At 41.7% G+C, this 19,231-nt stretch overlaps 1 protein-coding gene across 4 annotated transcripts in view; it reads left to right on the forward strand.

Moving 5' to 3' along the window:
- The first annotated feature begins 2,050 nt into the window (after positions 1-2,050).
- Positions 2,051-19,231, forward strand: part of sorbs2a (sorbin and SH3 domain containing 2a) — a 67,747-nt gene continuing 50,566 nt past the window's right edge. For 3 of the 4 annotated variants that reach the window (XM_086157472.1, XM_086157477.1, XM_086157481.1), the window contains exons 1-2: positions 2,051-3,691; positions 3,807-3,844. The gene's annotated coding sequence lies outside the window, so the exon portion shown is untranslated. Of the gene's footprint in view, positions 3,845-19,231 lie in introns of all 4 variants that reach the window. The other variant, XM_086157473.1, reaches the window with a different exon arrangement.

Raw genomic sequence — 19,231 nt, forward strand, 5'->3', positions numbered from 1 at the left:
GTGATTATCGATCTTCTAATTATTGGACATTATTTCCGCACTCGTTTACGTCAAAATACGACTTTTCCTGCCGCGCTGAGCAAAAAATGCTGCAGTTTTATAATGTGGTTTGTGGTTAATTTGGAAATATAGATCCCCTGTGGTCACACTGCAAGACGGGGGAAATCCCGCAAAAGTGGAAATAATAACCCTGGACACACACACACACACACACACACACGCACACACACACACATAGAACATTGAGTAAACATTTGCAGTCTTTGGCGTTACACATTTGTGACCCCAACATAGAAAACACACCTCTGGCTGAGTTTAACTCTTTTATCTTCCACCTACATTTTGCAGATTCAGAATCTAACAATGTTTGTTTCTCCAAGGATTCACCCGGAGACCGAGAGCAACACGGAAGTGAAAGAAAATATGCAAAGCTGGGAATATTTAGGCCACTAGAGGACAGCAAAGAGTCATGTTTGTTGATGTCCAGTTTGAATAGGAAAGGATATTCGTCTAATATTTCAACCACACACAGTAGAAAGTGCACAGTGCAAGAAAAGTGATGAATAACAGAATAGAATAATTCAGTGTTTCCCGACCTTTTTTGAGCCACGGCAAATATTTTACATGAGAAAAATCACACGGCACACCACCGATAAAATATGTTCAAAACATTTTTTAACAAATTAGAATGAAACCGTAGTCTCAATTAACTTAATGTGAAATCTAATATATCTAATATCTGTAGATTCGTCAAGTTGCGATGCAAATTTCCCACTGATGTGCAACTTTTCCTGAACACTTTTTTCAACGTCTGAAGACATGTCATCAATATGTCTGAAAATGGTATTATTTGAGAGAACTGGCTATTTCTTTATCAACGCCAGAGCCGAGCATTTCTTCTACAATGATTTTGCCGGCAGGTAGTATTAATGTTTTGCTGTTTGGATTTAGAGACGAGTTCAGCAACTTTATAGCAGCTTTCACTGCTTTCTCACTCGTCTTGGTAGTTTTCAACAACGCTGCCTGTTTGTTTACGCAGATACGAGTACTTTTTATCTTAAAAATGTATCACGCAAAGCGTCACTAATCCCTCTGATACACAGATGCACAGGTCAATTCACTAGGAAGACACATTATTTGCGTTGGATAAATAATTTTCGGACCAATCGGGTGAAAGTGGGCGTTTTTCCACGGCACACCTGATGATCTCTCATGCACAGCGGTTTGGAAACACTGGATTAATAGATATTATACATCCAAAAGTACCGACTTGCACATCCGAATTGTGGAAATCAGGGGTTCCAGTTGCTTCCAGGTGTGTGAGATCGAAAACCGAGGCTTGCAGGCTGTTTTTTTACAAATATTTGTGAAAGAATGGGTCCCTCCGGAGATTCAAAGCCTTTATTGTCACCGTGTAGAAACGTGTTTCTGTGCGCGGAGAAATTCCTACTTTGCATTTGGATATTAGCTGATAAAAAGAGCCCAGGGTCAAAGAGGTTGCCAGCTTGCTGCAGTTGTGGTTGTTTGTATATGTTGTCCTGCGAGTGACTGAATGACAAAAAAAAAATAAAAGGAACACTTTAAAAACACAATTTCACTCCAAGTGAATCAAAGTGTCCACTTAGGAAGCAACACGGATTCATTAGGACTTGTTTTAAAGACATTTGTGTGTTTTTCCACTTTCATTTTAATTCCAGACCTCCATGGGTTCATACATTTGATTTCCACTGATCATTTTATTGTCAGCACATTCAACTATGTTGAGAACAAAATATTCAATATTTCAGTCTCTCAGATCTAGGATGTGTTATTTCAGTTTTCACTTTATTTTTTGAGCAGTGTAGAAACAGTTTAATCGTGCGAAAGTTGCGTCTAGCAGCAAATACTTGCAGTAGTAACTCCTGTGGTGTCCATGAATGAATGAATGAATGAATGAAAACATAAACGTTTGTTGCTCAGATTAAATATTCCATGTGTATAACATGCGGCGCCCTGCTTGATTCTAGCTTTAGCTGACTATTTATTGCAGATTTTACATCCGGCACTTTTTTTTTTTTTCATTAAAGCAGGGGTTGCAGGTTCATGTCTCCGAAAATTTGAACATGATACTTGCAGGGCTTTCTTTGTGTTTGTTTTCCAAGAAAATCTCACAAAACACGAGCAAATTGATGAATAAAATTCCCTCTGTTTTATATAAACTTAACTTTCACTTTATAGCCTTGACTTTGACACTTTATAGTTTATTTGTATTTCTTAGTCTCCCCCCCTTTTTTTACTGTTTATACAATTTCCTACTATTATTTATTATTGTTATGTTTTACTTGAAACTCTGGCACAACAATTTCCTTCGGGATAAATAAAGTTGTTCTTATTCTTTCCTGACAGTAAATAATGTGAAATTTGCAGGAAAAACCTGCCTTTTTTAAATTGACTTTTAAAAAAATATTACATTACATTTGGCAGACGCTTTTATCCAAAGCGACTTACAATAGAGGGCACGGGGACTGCAAATAACACTTGCAAATACAAAATAACATCTTAACAGCTGTTAAGTTGTTTTTTTTTTTGAGGAAATGCGGGATGATTTTTCAAATATATTTGCAGGAATTTTGCAGGAATTTGCCCCTAATTTAATTTAAAAAAATTAAAAAGAAAAAAGAATAATATAGATTAATAATTTATATATATATATATACACTGCTCAAAAAAATAAAGGGAACACTGAAAAAACACATCCTAGATCTAAATGAATGAAATATTCTTATGAAATACTTTGCTCTTTACACAGTTGAATGTGCTGACAACAAAATCACACAAAAATGATCAATGGAAATCAATTGTATCAACCCATGGAGGTCTGGATTAGGAATCACACTCCAAATTAAAGTGTAAAAACAAACTCCAGGCTGATCCAACTTTGATGTAATGTCCTTAAAACAAGTCAAAATGAATCTGTGTTGCTTCCTGAGTGGACACTATGATTTCACACAAGTGGGATTGACTTGGAGTTACATTGTGCTGTTCAAGTGTTCCCTTTATTTTTTTGAGCAGTATATATATATGTGTGTGTGTATATATATATATATTTAAATGAATTACTAGTGATAGAGGCAATGGAGGTTGGCCGCTGCCCCCTGTGTGACCTTTGCTCAGTGCCTCTCCATGGCAACCGGGAAGAGGACATTTCAGGTTCGTGGCCTCAGAAAGCGCAGAACAGGAAAGCAGATTCTGGAAAAAAACCCGTCCACGCGGGTCCTGACATTCATTTCCACCTTCTCGTCCGCTCTGTTCTGCTGTTTATCCTCTCCGCAGATTAATAGAGCAGCTCCTTCCTGGCTTCGACCTCGGGCACCTGAATGGTTTAGCCCGGCGTTAAGCCGAAGCAGCTTACGGGGCTTTGCGCCGACGGCCGGCGAGCGGAGAAAAGCGCCAGCCTGCTCGGTGTGAGAGAGCGGGCGAGTTATTGATGCGGTAAATAAAAAACATGACGCGTTTATGGTCTGTAATGAGCGGCGGGACGAATAAGGCCGGGAGATCCGGCGGCTCCTCCCGGCGAGGCGGCGCGCCGTCAAACATCCCCGACGCAGATGTGAAAGATGACGGGAATCCGGTCGGGAGCGATTACCCGTGGGAGGAGACTCCCGGCGGCGGAGTGAGGGATTAAGATCGAAGAGGACACGCCGACAAGAAGGTGCGCCGAGTCGCCGCTGTATTTTCAACTTGACACCAGGGTGCACGTGGAAGGGGAGGGAACTCCATCGCGACATTCTTCACCTCGGTTAAAATCCCCTCTCCTGCGTTTGCAGGTCGAACCTCCGGCCGGAGCGACGCCGCGGCGCCCGAGGTGAGTCTGACATCTTTTTTAATGAACCAATCAGAAACGAGCGGTGCAACTTTAAAAAAAAAAAAAAAAAAAAAAAAAACGCGAGCAGGTTCTCGACCACCAGGCTGTAGACGCGGAGATGCGACTCAACCTCCTCGCATTTTGCGCTTTAACTCCCCCCCCGAGCTGGAGGCGACACCGAAGTCTCCCCATCCGGAGGTTATATAACGGCCAACTGTGGCTTCACAGGAATAACCGTCACCTTGAGGCCGATAAGAGCTGACCTTCACGCCCGGCGCGTTTCACCGGGGACGGATCGATGTGGAACGTGTCCTCCGTGTTGTTGTTTTTGCTGACTTATAATCAAATCACCGATTCGTGTTCGCGTCTGTTTTCAGAAGCGTTGCAAATTTCTCCGGGAGAAAAACGCAAGATTTCTAATGAGAGGGAACGATTGGGGGTAAAAGCGACATTGATTTCCTAGTTTTCAGCTAACACGGAGCGGATAACATCTGTGAAAACTATCATATCATAGAATTATTGGATTTTTTTTTTTAACATGAATACACATGTGCTGTTAAAAACAATTATAATTTCATCAAACATGATAGCTACTTGACCTACTGTCTTATACAGACAAACACTCCTTCATTGCCATATGTACAGTGTGGGAATGTGTTTCCCTGTACAATGAAATTCTTCCTTTGCCGTCCGCATTTGGATTTGTTTTGACGATAAAGCATCATTCATTTCTCTGAGCTGAAAAGGTTGCATTAGTCTTCTCCCTCTCCTTTGGGCTTTTCCCTTCAGGGATCTTCACAGCGAATCCACCTTCTCCATCCAACCCTATTCTCTCTATCCTCCTCTCTCACACCAACTACCTTCATATCCCCTCTCAGGACGTCCATCATTATTCTTTTTGGTCTTCCTCTAGACCTCCTGCCTGGCAGCTCTGCCTTCAGCAACCTTCTACCCAGATCTTCACCATGGTTTGGACATGAACACTCCCCTGTTCATGTCCAAACCATCCCAGTCATCACTTTGTCTCGGTCATACATGTCTTGCACCCCGTGACAAATTCTTCTTTCCCTTTGGGCTTTTCCCTTTAGGGGTCTCCACAGCAAATAAACCATCTGCATTTAACCATATTCTCCTCTCTCACACCAACGACCTTCAAATCCCCTCTCACGACGTTAATCAATCTCCTTGGTCTTCCTCTAGACCTCCTGCCTGGCAGCTTCACCTTCAGCAACCATCTTCCCAGATCTTCACCTTGGTTTGGACATGAACAGGGGAGTGTACATGTCCAAACCATCTCAGTCATCACTTTGTCTCGGTCATACATGTCCTGCACCCCGTGACATATTCTTCTTTCCCTTTAGGGGTTTCCACTGTGAATCGACCCTCTGCATTTAACCATATTCTCCTCTCTCACACCAACTGACTTCATCCTCTCTCACTACGTCCATAAATCTTCTCTTTGGTCTTCTTCTAGACCTCCAATTCTTGCCTCTGTCTACCAATATAGTCACTATCCCTCCTCTGTCCATGACCCAAACATCTCTGACCTTCTCTCCAAAACATCTTACATGTGTCACCCCTCTGATGGACTCTTTCCTGATCCTCTCCATCCTGGTCACTCCCAAAGAGAACCTCAGGATCTTCCTCTCTGCAAGCTCCAGCTCCGCCTCCAGTCTTTTGGTCATTATAACAGTTTCTAGTCCATACAGCATCACTGGTCTCACCACTGTCTCCTCCACCTTTCCTTTCATTCTGGCTTCTTTTCATTCTCCACCCATTCCAACCTGTTTGAACCCGTCTCTTCATCTCTTTTCCACACTCTTCTACGCTCCAGACTCTCGATCCTAAGTTCTTGAAATCCTCTAACTTCTTGATCTCCACTCCCTGCAGCCTCACCGTTCCACCCAGCTTCCTCTCATCCATGCACATATCGTCTGTCCTCCTGCGACTAACCTTCATTCCTCTCCTTTCCGGAGCATACCTCCAGGTAGTGTAAACATTATTATGAATATGAAAGGTGTTTGCGGTGCAAGTAAAGCATTGAGTGCAGCTGCAAGGATGAGTACAGTGTAAATAGCAGTCGCTCCATGTGCAGTGCAGCATGTAAAGTGCAGAAGCTGTAAACATTAAAACTAAAGTCAAAATAGACATCCTATGTCTTAGATAGCAAGGTGGATTTATTCAGAAAAGAACTTAAAAGGGTAGAATTATTTTTGTTGCTGAAATTTCTGGACTTTAAGCCTCTACTTTTGTCCACATGCCTTGAACACTGTAGCTTAAACAACAATGCTAATTTATGTTTTTTTGGGGGGTGTTAATGATCTTCACGGCGCCAAAATATTTTGCCCCGTCACATCGGACAAATGAAATGACCGCGGAATTCTGAGCCCGTTCGACTCCGACACCGAAGAAAACGGATTTAATGGTATTAGGAAGACCGAGGTAGCGATCGGCTGGAGGACAAAGCAGGGATAGAAAATAGATGGATGGACTTTTCCTCGCGTTATTTATTATTCATCTTTTTCATCAGTTGTGTTACAGCCAGGATGTTACCGGTATGTGTTTAATTTACAAAAAAAAAAAATTAAAAACCTTTTTGTGTAAATATCTCATGTTACATCATGGACACCTGCGGCTTACAAACAAGTGCAGCCTTTGTATGTTCACATATTTTGTTATTTTTAGGGGTGCGGCTTATATTCAGGTGTGCTCAATAGACACGGCAATTAAAAACTCCATGCAAAAGTAGAAAAAGAGTAAAAAGGACATTCAGGTCACACAAAGCTTGTCTTTCACGTGTTCAAATACAGAAACACAAATCAGTCGTGATTTTGAAAAAGCCTTAAAATTGTTTGGACATTACGGGTATGTTTTTAATTTAAAGTTTGAAAAAAATTTTAATATAAATATCCCCTTTTACAACACGGACACCCGCGGCTTATAGACAAGTGCGGCCTTTTTACCCTTGTTTTTCGCGGGGGTTACGTTCGAAAAAGAACCTGTGATAGGCAAAATCCGTGAAGTAGAAACCTTTATTTTTTTTTACAATTATTATACAATTAAATACTCTATTATACATTGCTGCTGTGGTCCTTATGTTTTTTTCTTCCTTCTTTATGGAACGAAGGGAAGATTCATTAATTCCATAATGCCGACCTACAGCCGCATAGCTTTTAGCTTCCCTTAGCATGTCCAGAAGTTTACCTTTATCTGCGATAGATAGCATCTTCCGCTGCCTTTTGGGCCCTTTTGTCGCTCCAGAGCGTTTTGTCAACATTATGGGTTTTAGAGAAACTGGAAATTGCAAGAGAATTTGCACGTACGTCATGTAAATTCGGCAAGCTGTTTTATGTACGTATTAAACTGCAACGTTATTGACGCACAGGTAGAGAAGAAGCGGAGTGACTTTTTAGCCAATCAGAATGCAGAACACGATGCACGATGCAAATCCGCGAAGTAGCGAAACCGTGAAAAGTAAAACGCGTTATAGCGAGGGATCACTGTACACATATATTTATTTAGTTATTTTTATCCGGTGCTTGTAGTTTTGCATATGATACAGAATGAAACGCCGGACGCTCGTCGTAGTAAAAGCAAGCTTTCAGGAGATCATGTGCATGTGAAGGCATGAGGAAAGGCCTGAGCACCGGCACTAGCGATCATTTAGCATTTTCTGCGTCGTCTGTAAAAGCTAAATAAATGAATAAATGAAAAAAATGAACAGCACTGCAGTAAAATCCCCCCCTCGTCTGCTGACCAATGATATTTAGAGGTCAGACTCCCAGCTCTGCCGCCGGAGTCAGACAACAACACCTTTTCCCTCCCCGGAGGAAAGGAGGCGAGAGCGACGGCTGGATTTTTAGTAGCGGTCGAAGAGAAAAGCGAAGGTTTTTGAGCCGAGGATGAGCGCAGACACGGGGAGTCGCTTCCTCCGCCCACGTTTTCTCACGTTTCTGTGTTTCTCAAAAAGAGGAATAAAGCGAGGGAGACGGGGAAGGGACGACTGAAAATGTTGTTCGCTTATCGACGCCTTCGTTTTTATTATTATTAGCGGAGCATTAGCTGATGCTTCCCATCTGGCCGGCGCTTGCTAAGTGCTGACTCGGTTTCTTCTCTGGCTTTAAGTGATTCCCTCGGGGTGACAGAACATCAATACGAGCCCGGAATCAGCAGGACGGCTCCGACACGCCGTGCTTTAAAACCTGTGCATTGCAGCCTGACGTGCAGGAGCTGAGACTAGGCGGTGCGAGGAATTACAATTGCGGTTTGAAATTCTGATCCGGACGTTTGAAAGGGAACCGGTAAACGGGGCCGAACGACGGCCTCGGGGATGAGTATGAATACACGGCATGACGGTTGAACTGTGAACGAGTGAATGGTTTTATGTTTTATATGACGTGTGAACAATGGCGGGCAGTGCATTTCACACCTGGGCCTTCAATAGTGCTCCATTTGTCCATTCCAATCCTCAATATCTCTTTTATGACTATAAAAATGACCTTTCTTAACGTTTTCTGGCGAAGTCCATCTTGAAAATGTCTCCTTCAGCCATCATGGGTTGACAATTTACATTAACACAACTATATTTGTGTTCATGCAGCGCGCTAGAGATGCAGCCTGCTAGCTCTGGCTAGTACACTCTCTGACTATCCAATCAAAAGGCGGGTGACACTGATGTTAGCGTAGCCTTCTAGAAGGCCTCGGTCCAAAATCGGATTGGTTGAAGAAGCAGTTTCATAGACACCTATTTTTTCTGGAGCGCCTGTGAATTCTGATTCTGCAGGCATCCAGGCAGATTTCTTTGACTCTGACTAAAGCTAATCTTGGACAAAATGTAATTAAAATCAGTCTGTGATTATGCTATTTTTTGGGCCAGCAGAGAAGGCCTTGCAGGCCCTAATGGCCCTCCACTGCGTGTGAATGACTGAGTGGCCGTACGTCTATTTAATGTATGAACGAGAGGATGAATGGTTTATATTTCTATAAAATGTGTGAATGAGTGAGTGGTTGCGTGTCTTTATGACTTTTAAACGAGGTGGTGAATGGTTGCGTGTCTATATATGACATGTGAATGAGGCTGCTCAAAAAAATAAAGGGAACACTAAAATAACACATCCTGGATCCGAATGAATGAAATATTCTTATTAAATTCAACGTTGAATGTGCTGACAACAAAAGCACACAAAAAATATCAATGGAAATCAAACGTATGGAGGTCTGGATTTGGAGTCACACTCCAAATGAAAGTGGAAAAACACACGACAGGCTTAATATCCTTAAAAAAAAGTCCAAATGAATCAGCGTTGCTTCCTAAGTGGACAGTTTGATTTCACACAAGTGTGATTGACTTGGAGTCCCTTTATTTTTTGAAACTGTATGTAAAATGTGGGAAAGAGTATGTTTCTATATCTGTGTGACCAGTGAATGGTTGCATGTCTAAAACATGAATGAGTGAGTGCTTGTACGTCTATATATCAACAATTTCCTTCGGGATAAATTAGGTTGTTCTTTTTTTTATGGCATGTGAATGACTAAGTGAATGGTCACGTTTGTCATCCATGTGATGGTGAATTCTTGTCCAAAAACCTTCTTGTCTTGACAAATGGACTTGAATATCTTCACTCCAAGACGTTTCTAATAACCTGTGGGGAGTTTCTGAATTTAACCGCCGGGGTTTCGGCCGGTTCTAGATTATGGCGGCTTGTTGCGTAAACGGAAGAGTTGATCTGCAGGAACTATGTGGAAGGGGGTTGTTATGCTAACGGAGGTGTTGTTCGTTGGGACAAAGAAGCAACTTAGTGGGATTACCTGGACCGGAATGTGAAAAGGTAAAGCTAAACAAAGGGATGAAACCTGTTGGATCACATGAACCGAGGCTCATGTGGACGTTACCTCCAGGCTGCTTCTGGCGGTGGATCCTTCCGGGTTGTTTGGAGGATCCAGCACGCCGCTGTACGTTTGTCGTATGGTTGCGTCAGATAGTGTTTGTCGATGACGTGTGAATGACTGAGCGAACGGTTGCGCGACTCTGTAGGACGTGAGGGTGAATGGCTGTTTGTCAAAGACCAGTGATGGAGGTCCAGAGTCCAGGATCGATGTAGATGATGAATGAATAACTTTATGGGTTGGGGTCTCCTGATAAGACATTAATCAAACTAATAATATCAAAACAATGTCACTTTCAACTTGGGTTTTACTTATTTTAGTGCCTGTTTATATATTGTATAGTTATCTTATTACCTATTTGTACATTATATATATTTTATATATATCTTATTGCCTATTTGTATATTTTATAAACAGTATACCCTTGTTTTTCACGGGGGTTACGTTCCAAAAAGAACCCATGATAGGCAAAATCCGTGAAGTAGAAACCTTTATTTCTTTTTACAATTATTATACAATTAAATACTCTATTTTACATTGAAAAGAAAGAACAAACCATTTTACAGGCTCAATCATTTTTTTCACAAATAAAAGTACTGTACTTTAGAAATGTCTTTTTCAACAAATAACTTTTGTTCTGGACTGTCAAATAATAATTTTAATCATCAATGTGACCAGAAGGCTTCAAATTGCGGAGATTAGCACCGTCCACCGTGACCTTATTGCTGCTGTCGTCCTTTTACCGGTATGTTTTTAATTTAAAGTTTGAAAAAAATTTGAATGTAAATATCTCCTGTTACAACACGGACACCCGCGGCTTATAGACAAGTGCGGCCTTTTTACCCTTGTTTTTCGCGGGGATTACGTTCCAAAAAGAACCCGTTAAAGGCAAAATCCGTGAAGTAGAAACCTTTTTTTTACAATTATTATACAATTAAATACTCTATTATGCATTGCTGCTGTCGTCCTTATGTTTTTTTCTTCCTTCTTTATGGAGCGAACGGAAGATTCATTCATTCCGTAATGCCGACCTACAGCCGCATAGCTTTTACCTTCCCTTAGCATGTCCAGAAGTTTACCTTTATCAGCGATAGATAGCATCTTCCGCTGCCTTTTGGGCCCTTTTGTCGCTCCAGAGCGTTTTGTCAACATTATGGGTTTTAGAAAAACTCGAAATCGCAAGAGAATTTGCACGTACGTCATGTAAATTCGGCAAGCTGTTTTACGTACGTGAACGTATTAAACTGCAACGTTATTGACGCACAGGTAGAGAAGAAGCGGAGTGACTTTTTAGCCAATCAGAATGCAGAACACGATGCACGATGCAAATCCGCGAAGTAGCGAAACCGTGAAAAGTAAAATGCGTTATAGCGAGAGATCACTGTATATTGTCTATTTGTACAGTTTTATATTTGTATCGTCTTCCCGGGACTACAGATGGAAATTAGCTATGAGCTACAATCTGGTACAAACATCTCTGCCTCTGTGCTTAATGTAATTGCACACTGTCCTAATAAACTTTTTAAACTAAATCGAAACCCAACAATAAATTAGTTTCTTGGAACACGAAGGAAAATATACGACCCTTCACCCGCTCAAGGTGCTGCTGTTTTCCTCCAGCTCGATGCTATCGCCGCCTCTTGGTTCCGGCCTGGCTTTCAGCGGCCACGGTGTCAAACGGGCTTTTAAATAAAGCTGGGATGCCGCAGGCGATAAACGCTGGCGGTAATTGTGAGCAAAATGACGGGGCGTCGGGGGCGACAGCGGGACCAGCCTTGTTCAAAGATAGGAATGATGTTTCGCATCTTCTCTTCATTCCTTTTTCAAAGAAGCACGGAATAAAAGTCCCGCCGTCTGAAGCGTTTTCCAGGGACACGTTTGAAAAGGGCAGCAAAGGCTTTGTGTTGCTAAAAGCTGTGAGACAAGTGGCTTTCTGACACCAGACTGAGCGCTTGGAAGGCACGCAAAGCTTTGTGCAAGTATCTTAAGCTTTGGTTACGACTGTTTTGTGATAGTGGTTGCCCGGCCTGATGGTGGTCGTCAACAGATGGGCCTTAAGCCATGTGGACGGAGTGAGTCTGATCGGGTCCAACTTGCAAATTGGATAATTCCAAGAACTTTGTGAGTCGGCGGAGGAAGACGAGCACAAAGAAAGACGAGGCAGGAGGACATAACTTATTTATTCAATTGCACACAAAGTGTATTTAAAAATGCTGTGAATGCTATGCATATTAGCATTCCGCTCATTTACAACACTTTCTCGTCTGAGGGGAAATATTGTACTTTTTGTTGTAGCGTTTGTTAGCTTAGCGGCACGGCGGTTTATCGGTTCGCAGGAAGAGGCTCCCCGGTTGGAGGGCCTTTCTTTGTGGGGTCTCCATGTTCTCCCCGTGTCTGGGTTGGGTTCCTCCGGGTTCTCCGGTTCCTCCCCACAGTCCAAACGCACACAGGAGGTTCATCGGAGACCCTAAATTGTCGAGACATGTGAATGAGAGGGTGAACGCCCATCAGTCCAAAAACAGCCGGGTGTAGGATAAGCCGTATATATAACGGATGAGTGAATATTTGCCAGCTTCATCCAATTTTCTTACTTTTCAGATAACGATTTTCCCATATATATATATACATATAACGTATTGTACCACATTAACATAACACTGTCGTCATAAACATTTACCTCAGGCACCTCATCTACATTCTGCTGATAATTCCTCTTTACCTCAGATGGGTCGTTTTGAAACCGATGACTTGGAGAATTGCTAATGGTTGAATTTTTACACCGATACAGACATTTAAAAGCTGTGCACCAGTAAGTAACCTCCCCCCCGCTGGGTTCCTGCTCCCTGCTGCTGCCGGCGGCTTGATGGGATAAAACAGCCCATCACGTCATTACAGGCTCCGCAGGAAGCTAACAGGATATAATGCGGGTATAAATGGAGGCTAAAATTTAAATACAATTAGCAGGTAGTGACGATTCCGCGAACTGTCGATGCAACTCGACTGGCGTCGCCACCCCTTCACGTTAGTAGATTCAAGATTTAAGATTTAAAGTGTTTATTGTCATATGTACGGTATGGAAACGTGTTTCCCTTTACCAGGGGTTCGGCAGGCTTTACCTCTCAAAGAGACATTTGGAGACGTTTTCCCACAGTAAAGAAAACACCAGGAGCCACACAACACCCGTGAAATTTAAAATAAATTGACACGGCTAATAACGTTTTTTTTTTTTTAAATATTCATTTTTCTATATGAATAAAATACGTGTTGCATTTTTTTAAATCAACGAACAACTGCAGAAAAAATTAAATGACATTTCTGCATGCAACAGAACATTTTCAACTCTGGGAAAAAAGGATGTTGAGGTGAAGGTTACTTTTAAACAAAATATTCAATATTTGTTTAAGTCCTCCTTGTATTCATGAAAAAAAAAAGAAAAAGACAAACTTAAATAATTCACCGGTAGCAAACCATTTACTGGCACGTGCGGTCGCTTATTAAAAAAAATATTTTAAGACATTTTATCAAGATGTTCCAGGATCGCCATAATCTTCACATTCAAGATTACATTTTAAAAAAGAACAAACAACCATAAAATACATTTTAATGAAATACTCAAAAGCCACAGGGAGCTGCATCAAAGGGTTGCCAAACCCCTGCATTGTACAATGAAAGTCTTACTTTGCTGTCTTACTTTGCATTTGGATTATAACTGATAAAAAATAGGTAGCATAAACATTATTATAAATATGAAAGGTGTTGGCGGTGCAAGTAAAACAGTGGGTGCAGCTCAGTGTGCAACTCACAAAGTGCAGGTGCAACAGAACAGCAATTCCAAGTGCAAAAAAGAAGAATGAGTGTCAGCTTTTTAGGAGTCTATTAGTAATTCTTTGTATTAGTAATTAGTAAAAATTGATCTGCAAAGAAATACATTTATATGTATCACGGTGCAGTTGTGGATGAGTTAGCAAACGGGCGTCCCTCCGATTGTCGCTTCAATCGGGGTCCTGTGTGGTTCGCGCCTTGCAAGGCAGCTCTGGTGCCATCGCTTTGAAATCATAAGGAGATGCAAACATTTATTATGTATTTAGTTCCAGAATCACTTTGATATTTTAATTTTCAGTCCACTTAGATGGAACTGAGTAAACAGCACAGTGGAATTTAAAGAATTGTGTCCATAAAATGGGGGAAGTCTTTCCTTGCAAGCACTTCCAGGTGGATGAAGGTCATTAATAGAATGATAAATGGGAAAAAAACAATAAGATGGGTAAATAATTATACTCAAGCCTTTTTTTGATATCAAACATAAGATGTGTTTGCAGCATGTGACACAGATCATTGCAAAAAATATGCACTAAATATTAATTTCACAGCGCTTCATGAGAGAAATTAAACTCCATAGTTATATTTGAAACCCTACCCCTGTGTGTGTGTGTGTGTGTGTGTGTGTGTGTGTGTGCGTGTGCGTGTGTGTGTGTGTTGCACTTTGGTTGACTGCTAAAAGACGACAACGTCACAACGGGGGGAGGACGAACCTGGAAGCCCCTTTTAAGGGAGGGGTTTCAGATAAAGCCCAGCCTGCAGAAGGGTGAAATAGAGTGTCACGTTCTATGCATGAACAGGACTGTCTCAAAAAATTAGAATATTGTGATAAAGTTCTTTACCTTCTGTCATACAAAAATGTCATACATTCTGGATTCATTACAAATCAACTAAAATATTGCAATCCTGTTAGCATTTTAATATTGCTGATTATGGCTTACATCTTAAGAAAACTCAAAAATCCCATCTCATAATATTAGAATATCCTGAAATTGCATTACAGAAGATAAAGAACTTTATCACAATATTCAAATTTTCTGAGACAGTCCTGTACAAGTCACGATTAAGCGGCCAGAATGAAAAAGAAAAAAAAATCATAATGCATTCTCTAATGCCATAGAGAATGAACGCATCAATCCATCAAAATGCAACACTTAATTCAGGACAATCCTTTTATTTGCATTTTCTTCCGACACAATGTAGCTCGGTGCTTTATGGGCACGCCGCTAATGTGCGATGCAAGTGAAAATGAGTGAAATGCAAGTACTTCTGCACTCCCGCCAAACTAATTAGTTGCTTATCAGGTTCCTCTGAATTTTTTCCAACCTCTCGTTGGCATAATCTCATCGGGATCCCTAACGAGCGCCTTTGCAGACGTCGCATCAGCATTCAGCTATGCAGCATTTCATCAACCGCAACGCTACTTATCAATCCACTTAGCGTCAGTACGCTTAGCGGTCACGCGGGAGATGCCTGGCCGGCCCGCGGCGGACGAAGTTAGCGGTTGAAGTGGAGAGTAATATTAGAACGGTGTTCCGGGGGGGACGATATATCGGTGATTGTGTTTGGAAGACACACATGGGAAAACATGAAGAGGTATGTTATGTAACCGACTTGCGCTGCCCCCTGCCTGCGCTTTATGCCCCGTTAAGGAAAAGCAGGGAGGTGTTCGACGTTGCCGGCCTCTAGAGTCAGAGTAGGTGTTCTAGAATGAGAGCAGGGTGGGATTGAAATGTGTAAATAATAATAGTGAGATACCAACATAATCATTGAAATGTATAGGCCCTGAACCGTGAATTTAATAAATAAGGAATTATCTTTTCAGTTGGTTTCACAGAACAAATGCTCACCGGATCTCAAAATAGGTATATCATGATGATGAGATGAGATGAGAACGACTTTATTAATCCCGAAGGAAATTGTTGTGCCAGAGTTTCAAGTAAAAAACATAACAGGAATAGATAATAGTGGCAAGGAGGAAGAATAAGAAATATAATGAAATATAAATTGTCTTAGCTGTTAGCTGTTAGCAGCAACTACAAATGATGATGTAATATCATCTGAAATTCACACCTTTATCCTTCTGAAGAGGCGAAAGCAAAGGAATGCGCTTTTTTTTTAATGGAGCGTGAAATGCTAATTTGAATGACAACAGTTTCCGTTCACACGACATGTTATTGTTACATAAGTGTACATGAATGTGGCTGCTGAATCACAGTGTTTGCTCGCTCTCATTAAACAGCCATTGTTTGTGCAGACTGACCCCGGAATGCTTGACGGCTGCCGACTCCCTATTAGAAAGATGAGGCGCGGCGGGTTCGGCCCCGCAGATGTGCTGAAAAACAAAATAGTGTCACTAATACAGGAGCAGACAGCTCCGCAAGGACGCAGCGGTCTAACAAAAGCGTGGAAATAAAACAGAGCTTCTGTCGGTACAGCGAAGAGGATACAGCAAGTGCTCCCTGGAGAATCTCTCAGCTGTCGAGAAAGAGGTTTTGCATTTGGTGCCGTATTTCAGCGTTGCGCTCAGAAGCGACCCTGAACCTTTTTCTTTAAACTTGAAATAGGGCGGGATACAGGCCATGGAAGGAAAAACATCGCTTTTTGTAGCACATCTGAATCGAGCGGTAATGTGGTAGGGAAATTTGCCGTCACGCACTAAGATGGGGAAAAGGTGCTGCTCCCTCGGCATGTTGTTTAAGAAATTACAGCCGCTATCGGGGCATAGTAAGGAAAGAAGCCTTTCGCGCAGCCGTCAATGCAGTGACAAAGTCTAAGAAGCACACAACAGAAAATGCACGCAGAACTAAAAGATATTCTTTAGTGATAGAATAGATTATAATATTACTTTAATCGTCCCACAGTCGGGGGATTTCAACCACTCACAGCAGAAAATGGACATTGCAAGAAAAGTTATCAAAAATAGAAAAACTAAGAATAATCAATAAATAGTGTTAAGAATATATATAAACAGGTAGGGCTTATATTAACAAGTTGCACCTAAACAATATGACAATATACAAACAATATATAAACAGTATAAACCGTTAGACTGGTGCAGGACATGTATGCTCGCTGTGACAGTGGTGAGGTGTGCTGTAGAGCAGAACAGAGATGTTCAAGGTGGAGGTGGGACTCCATCAGGGATCAGCTCTGAGTCCCTTCTTGTTTGCAGTGGTGATGGACAGACTGACAGATGAGGTTTAACAGGTATCTCCATGGACCATGATGTTTGCAGATGACATTGTGATCTGTAGTGAGAGCAGGGAACAGCTTGAGGAAAATCTAGAGAGGTGGAGTTATGCTCTGAAAAGGAGAGGAATGAAGGTTAGTTGCAGCAAAACACAGTATATTTGTGTGAATGAGAGGAACCCGGGTGGGATGGTAAGGGGACAGGGAGTGGAGATCAAGAAGTTGGAGGATTTCAAGTACTTGGGGTCAACAGTCCTGAGCATGGGAGAGTGTGGACAAGAGGTGAAGAAACAGGTTCAAGCAGGTTGGAACAGTTGGAGAAAAATGTCAAGGGTACTATGAGATAGAAGACTATCAGCCAGAATGAAAAGAAAGGTGGACAAGACAGGGGTGAGACCTGCCTAGAAACAGTGACAATGACGAAAAGACAGGAGGCAGAGCTGGAGGTGTCAGAGATAAAGATGCTAAGCTTCTCTTTGGGAGTGACCAGGATGGATAGGATCAGGAATGAGTCCATCGGAGGGACGGCACATGTTAGATGTTTTGGAGAGAAGGTCAGAGATGGTTGGGTCATGGACAGAGGAGGGATAGTGACTATACTGGTAGACAGAGGCTGGAATTGGAGGTCTAGAGGAAGGCCAAAGAGAAGATTTATAGACATAGTGAGACAGGATATGAAGTTGGTGTGAGGAAAAGAAGAATTTGTCACAGGGGTGCAGAACATGTATGACCCAGACAAAGTGATGACTGAGATGGTTTGGACATGTACACTTCTCTCTTCATGTCCAAACCATGGTGAACATCTGGGTAGAAGGTTGCTGAAGGTGAAGCTGCCAGGCAGGAGGTCGAGAGGAAGACCAAAGAGATCGATTGACGTCGTGGGAGGGGATTTGAAGGTCGTTGGTGTGGGAGAGGAGAATATGGTTAAATGCAGAAGGTTTATTTGCTATGGAGACCCCTAAAGGGAAAAGCCCAAAGGGTAAGAAGAATTTGTCACGGGGTGCAGGACATGTATGACCGAGACAAAGTGATGACTGAGATGGTTTGGACGTGTACACTCGGTGAAGATCTGGGTAGAGGGTTACTGAAGGTGAAGCTGCCAGGCAGGAGGTCTAGAGGAAGACCAAAGAGAAGATTTATGGACGTAGTGAGAGACAATATGAAGTTAGTTGGTGTGAGAGAAGAAGATACAGAGAATAGGATTAGAATGAGAAGGTGGATTCACTGTGGGGACCTTTGAAGAGAGAAGCCCGAAGGAAAAGAAGAAGATAAACAGTATAAACATGCAAAATTGCAACTGGCAGCAACAACAACAATACTTCCAGTGTTAGCAGCGCAGTCGTAACTCCTACGGTGTCTAAGTGAGTGGACATGTAGGAGAGTGAATGACTGGACACTTGAGTAGATGAATGAATGAATGAATGAATGAATGAATGAAAGAGAAGTCTATTGAATGCAGTGGTGAGTGTAAATGGAACAGCAGCTGGCAGGAAGGACCTGCAGAAACTCTCCGTCACACACTTGGGGTGAAGGGTACCGCAGGGGAGATGAGGTAACCACTGATGTCGCAAACCCTTGTGTCGGTATTTCTACCGCTCGGCTCTCAGACATCAAAGCTCGTCTGGGCCGCTGTTCCCGCCATCATTGCGAGGCGATGGCGAAAGCATTCGTGCCGTTCAGCACCGACGTCCCGCTCTAACACTGGCCAGGCTTCCGTATCAGCTGCTTCAAACGTGGATCTCTTTGGAAATTGTAATGGAAAACAGGGTGACTGAGTGGCTGATAACCAAACTGTAACACACATCTGGTGATGTCAATCCCTCTGACATGCACGACCAACCATCCCAAGCAGGATGTTGATGGTGGCTTCTGGTGGACTTCAGCGGTGCTGCAGCCGAGGCTACTTTCAACCACTAAAATTGATTAAAATTGTCGATTTTGTCATTGTGATATTGATGTTAATGATATTATTTTAAATAAATAGGAAGAAATTATTATGAAATAAATAAGAAGAAATTTAATCGATATTTACGTACAATCAATTATAAAATATATAAAAGGCAATAAAATATAAAATATAATATGTGGCATAATATGTCTGCATGGGCTTCCTCCAGGTTCTCCTGTTTCCTCCTACAATCCAAAAACATGGGGGGAAAATATTAGGAAACTTGCCCTGAATGAGTGAGTGGATGGTTGTTACACATTTCATTATACATATATATTATTTGTTATACATTTTATCATAGCATACAGGCTTAACATTTGATTGCAGATATTGCAAATTGCTATTTATTTGTTATTTTTGAGGACTGACACTGATGATTGCTTGGTCCAAATTTGGGGCTGAGATTCAATTTGGCAGTTTATGTGGCCAATTTGGTTTTAATTAAATTATATTATTGTGTGTAAAAATATTTCAAAATGAAATGAAATTATTTTATACATGTCAATGATCAGGAAGTAAAAAATAAACCAGAAATGTGAAAT

This window comes from Fistularia commersonii, chromosome 12 (assembly GCF_037954325.1).
Source record: "Fistularia commersonii isolate RoL2024-O1a breed Wild chromosome 12, RoL_Fcom_v1.0, whole genome shotgun sequence".
In the NCBI taxonomy this organism is placed as follows: domain Eukaryota; kingdom Metazoa; phylum Chordata; class Actinopteri; order Syngnathiformes; family Fistulariidae; genus Fistularia; species Fistularia commersonii.